Below are 5733 nucleotides of genomic sequence, written 5' to 3'. Positions count from 1 at the left end.
GGCTGAAGACAGAATTGAGACACCCCAGCCAACAACCAGCACCCCACCACTGCCGGATGAACAAGGCCGCCTTGGGCCTTCAGGCCTAAGCCGGACGCTGCATGAAGCTGCACGAAGGAGCCCAAGTGACACCAGAAGAGAAACCACCAGCCAATGCGCACGGTTGTGAGAAGGAGTAAGTCAATGCTGTTTTACGAAACTGTTTTTGGGAGGGACGTGAAGATTCATCGAGGTCATAGTATAACTGGGCACAGCAAAGTGCTCAATAAATGGTCATTACTGTTGACCATGCATTTCCGCTCTCATCCCCTGTGCCGATTGCTCCCTCCATTTTCCTCCAACTGATGAAGTCCTCCCTATCGTTCTCCAGCCACCTCTGTACTCTGCTTCATTTCCACATCGCTTGCCACATCACCTGACATTCAATTACCTTTTTCCTATTTATTGCCTGTCCCCGTGGCAACTGTGAGTGCAGGAGCCTCGTCTGCCTTGTTCACTGCTGTACTGCCAGTATTTTACACTGGCCCACGCAGGTCTCAGTAAAGATGTGGCATTGAAATGAATGGGGCAATCTGCTGTAACTGCAAGTCCTGGAAGGCCCCGCCCCTCAACACTGTGACACCCTGGGGGTGTCCATCTCAGGCAGCTTTGCAGCCTGACTCTCAGAGCTTGAAGGAGCTGGAGAAGAGAAACTGAAGGAGGAGAAGAGGCAAGCCGCATGGCTGTCTGGGGAGAGCCTGAACCAGGGATCAGGTACAGTGCATGCAAAGGCCCTGCACTCCCGACAGGAGGAGATACCAGGAGAGGAAACGGGAGTGCACAGGGCCCGATCTGCAAGGCCCTGAACTTCAGGTGAAGGAGTGGATCTTCCCAGTCCAGCGTAACAGTGGGGGAGGTAACAGACACCTCTGCAGTGTCCCCTGTCTGCCAGGTACTCTATCTCCCGCTATGCTCGCTGTGAACCTCGCAGTAAACCTGCGAGGCAGAAGGAAAATGGATAAATGCAGGCTCAGAAGCACAGCTGTGAGCCTCTGCGCTCCAAAGGCTGGGCTCCTCCCACTTCGCTTGCCCCCGCTCCCACAACTCATCCACCAGCAAATCCTGGCTGCTCCACCTTCGAAACACGTCCGGAACCCACCACTTCCCCCCACGGCCACAGTCTCCCTGGTCTGAGCCTCCATCCTCTTCTCCTCCCTGGCCTCCCAGCCTCAGCACGGTCCCCAAGTCCACTCCACACACACGGCCAGAGGAACCCTGTTCAAATACCGAGTCAGGGTCACTGTCCAATCCTTTACCACAAGTGCCCCACGGGACTTTCTGCAACGGTGGTAATGTTCTCTAGCTGGGTCGTCCAACTCATTATCCACCAGACACCTGTGATGAATGAGCACTTGAAATGCGCTTAGTTTCCTGAAGGCCGGAACTTCTGATCTTCCTCTCCTAGCCTCACTCGGCGGGCAAGGCCAGGTCTCCACGCAGCTGGTGGGAGTAGGAATGAGCCTATGATTCCGAGGGTGGTATCTGCCTATCACAGGTTTGTCTATATCTACCCAAATAACAAAGGCATTTAACCTTTGTCACAGCAATCCCACTCCAAGGGTGTGTCTCACTGAGCTCCTGTCACATGTCAAATGACACTGTGTAAAAGTTTATAACACCCACAGATACGAAGCAACCCAAGTGTCTGTTAATAGGCAACCAGTTAAATCAATTATGGCCCAGCTACACAGTAGCATCTGAAGAAGTTGTAAACAAGAATGAAGAACTACAACACAGAAAGCACAAAGAAAAAAATAAAAATAAATTGGTGACCCGTGCACCGACAAGCAGTGCCCTCTCAAAGGGACAGAGAGTGGCCGCAGCAGCCGGGCAACTCTCACCAGCGGGGAGAGAGCGCCCTGACCCTTGCCTAGTCAGGCTTTTATTGGGATTCTTGCACAGGAGTTCAGGTACAGCTTATTAATCATTGTCAAGCAGTAAACAGTAGATAGTAAACAAAGAACCATTAGGGCTTCTTCTAAATCAGGGCCAGACACCTAAAAGGCTACAGAACTTTGGGAACATAAACTCTTCTTCTGCCCGGGCCCCTATCATGTAACTTAAAGCATTCTAAACAAAGCAGGTCTCATATAATTTTGAATTTTGATTCTCACAGGGTTTCACATATTCGTTCTCAGGCCTAATTACCCAGGGAGCCCGCCTTCCCTATCATAGGTTTTTAGGCTTAAGTGGATTAGATCCAGGAAGCGCTTCTCCCAGAGGACATGGGGCCTCGGGCGTCGTGACAGCTGAGAGCAGAGGGTCCATCACTCCCTCTTTGTCACAGGCCCGCCGAGTCCTTCCATGATGGCCTCCCAGGTGCTCGTGTCTGGCCTAGGTTGCCCCTCCTCAGAGGGGTCTCACCTGTCTCTGACCATCCGACCATCCTTTGGGGGCAGGGAGATGAAGCAGGGGCAGCGTCTGCTGCCAGAGACAAGCCTTGTCTCCTCAGTGGCTCGCATTCCAAAGGTCGCTCACTCAGCCTTAGACACGGGAGATGGTTTACAACTCCTGAAACCAGGCAGGGCGGTCCCCAACAAATTGGACTTCATCAAAAGTAAAAGTTTGGGGGTTTTTTTGGTTTTGTTTTTGTTTTTGTTTTGCCCTGGTTGGTGTAGCTCAGTGGATTGAGCACGGGCCTGTGAACCAAAGGATGGCGCTTCGATTCCCAGTCAGGGCACATGCCTGGGTTGCAGGCCAGTTCCCAACAGGGGACACGTGAAAGGCAACCATACATTGATATTTCTGTCCCTCTCTCCTTCCCTTCCCCTCTAAAGATAAATAAATAAAATCTTTAAAAAAAACATTAAAAAGTAAAAGTTTTTGAGTTATCAAAGGACGCAGTCAAGAAAGTGAAAAGAAAAAGAAAAAGAAAGTGAAAAGACATCCAATAGAATGAGAGAAAATAATTGCAGATCATATACTGTAATGACCTAGTGTCCAGAATATATAAAGAACTCTTACAATTCAACAATAAAGACAAATACAAATAACTCAATTTTGAAATGGCCAAAGGACTTCTCCAAAAATAGGTACTAATGGCCAATTAGCACGTGAAAAGATGCTCAACCTCATCAATCCTTAGGAAAATGCAAACTCAAAACCACAGTGAGGGGTCCACAGTGAAGGGTCCACCGGTGGGGCCAAAAACATGCCTAGGGGACAGACAGGGGTGAGGATGGGGAGGGAGCAACGGACCCCTCATGAACTGCTGGTGGGGATGTGAGTGGTGCAGCTGCCACGGGAACAGTTTGGCAGTTCCTCCAAAAACTAAACACAGTCACCACACGATCTAGCAATTCTACTCCTAGGTATATACCCGAGAGTAGATAAATTTGTACACGACTGTTCACAGATGCAGTACTTATAACAGCCGAAACGTGGAAGCAACTCAAATGTCCATCAACTGAATGTATAAACAAACTGTGGTCTCTCCATACAATGGAATGTTATTCAACCATAAAAAGGAAAGAAGTACCACAACACGATGAAGCCTGAAGACATTACGTAAAGTAAAAGAAGCCAGGCCAGGAAAAAAAGAAGCCAGGCAACAGGTAACGATTCCATTATACTATAGGAAATAATATATATAATTTTGATTTTTCAAAGGATGTGAATGTCCTATATATTAAAAATAAAATTTCATTTTCAAATATAAATCATGTAATTCCTGTATTCAAAACCCCAGAGGAAAGAAACTGCCCAGATACCTTTAAGTAAAAACCTAAGGCTCTCTAGTCCGTTTGAAGGCCCTGCCCTATCCGCCCTCTCCCTAGAGGACTTTACCCTCTCCCACCCTCCCCTCTTACCTAACTTCTATCTCACTGGCCTCCTTGCTGGTCAAGCATGTTCCTGCTCAGAGGCATTATTCTTGCTGTTGCCTTTGCTTGGAATAATTGTCACAAGATATTTGAACAACTGGATCCCTCACTGCCTTTAGGTCTTGGTTCAAATGTCACTTTCTCCAAAAGGCCTTCCCTGACCCCGACCTCCACTCCCAGGAGACTCTGTCATGTCCCCTGCTCTTTCCCAAGTACAGTGAGTGGGCCGGGTTGCACTTAATAAACAAGTGTTGAGTGAATAAATGAATGATCTCAGGCCGTCTGTTAGTCCATCGCCCACGGTGCTGGCCACTGGGAGCGCTCCAGACACCAGAACCAGCGGTAACCAGCCATCCCAGACTGCTTGGAGGCCTGGGATGCATGCAGAGAACTTTGGAGGGTGTTTCCCTGAAATCTGAGATCCAGCCCCCACCATGAGTTTAAGAGCTAGCGGCCCTTAAGCTCCCGGGTTGAAAATCCAAATGTGTCAACAAATGGCAGCAAGGAGAGCCAGAATTCACCAGGACTTGGGCTGCAACCTGTCCCTGCCATCAAAAGGAATTTTTCTTTCCTTGAAGTCAGGTGGAGAAGGACACAGGGAGGGAGCCTGGGCCTGGCTGGGGACAGGGGATGCCCACAGCAGGGACACAGAGGAAACAGACCTGAGGTGACTGGGGTGACTAGCCACTGAGGAATCCAGGGCTTAAACCTTCAGGGAACCAGGACAGAATGGAGACTCCAAAAGACACAGGGGGCGGGGCGGGGGCCAGGTCTTACCTCCCTCCCCTGCTCCCCTCAGGCACCTCTTGGGTCCTTCCTTGTCCTCTAAGAGTGGCTCCCATTTGGTGACACTGTGTGGATTTCTGTGAACAGTTGTGCACTTTGAAGTCAGCTAAACCCTGCTGCCCGTCATTCACCTGCAAAGGGAGTAAAAGTGCGTGACTGAGCCGTAATTCTTTGAGCAACCGTTTACCGAACCTACCATGCGCCCTACTCTCACCAAGACTGTGGGGTCCAGATGTGAACAAAGCATGTTCATACCCCAGGAGCTAGGTATCCGGTGGGGGAGATGTGAACTTCAAGTTCACTGCCCTGAGCCAGCATTGTGAAGGCAAAACAAGGTGATGTCACAGTGACTGGAGGAGGGGCACCTTGGAGCGAGGTGGTCAGAAAGGGCCTCTGAAGAGACAATATCGCTAGTTAGTAAGAGTAAATGAAGTGCTGCCGGCTAGTTCCTGGGTCGGCGCCTGACAGATATTCGGTGCTCACCAAACAGTACAGTGACTCCCAAGGTCACTGTCATCATCAGTTTAGTGGCCTTCCCCTCGGGAGAACAGAAGCTCCTGGGGGTCACGGCACGAGCTGGCACAGGGCAGGTGTGCGCACGGGCCTCGGCACCTCTGCACGCGGGAGGGCTGTGTAAGCTGGCCCAGCGGAAACAGGTCCCAACTAGGGAGCGCAGTCCGAGTGCCCGCCAAGCGCTGGCTCCCTGGCCCAGTGCCCTCGCGTTCCTTGCACACAGTAGGCGCTTGACGGTGCGTGCTGAAGAAATGCCCATTTCTTGCTCCGGCGGCGGAAGACCTAGGCCCATTGCACAGGACGTTAAAAGGAAACCGACGTGGGAGGCCCCGCGGCCCGTCTTTCCGTAAGGGGGCACCGCGCACAGGCCAGGGCGGAGCGAGGCGGGCAGGGACGCGCCAACGCCCCTCGCTTCCGCGCCCAGCTGCGCCCAGCTGCGGCCCTACCCCCGGCGCGCCCCGGTTGGCTGCGGCTCGACGGCCGCTGACTGGTCGACGCTGTCCCAGCGCGGGCTCTGATTGGCTGTGACGCGCGACCGGGCGAGGCCCCCGGCGGCGCCGCCGCCACCCCCGGC

This window comes from Sturnira hondurensis, unplaced genomic scaffold, assembly GCF_014824575.4.
Source record: "Sturnira hondurensis isolate 20B ecotype Veracruz unplaced genomic scaffold, ASM1482457v3 Scaffold0011378, whole genome shotgun sequence".
In the NCBI taxonomy this organism is placed as follows: domain Eukaryota; kingdom Metazoa; phylum Chordata; class Mammalia; order Chiroptera; family Phyllostomidae; genus Sturnira; species Sturnira hondurensis.
The sequence above is the reverse complement of the archived record's forward strand: the minus strand, read 5'-3'. Positions refer to the sequence as shown.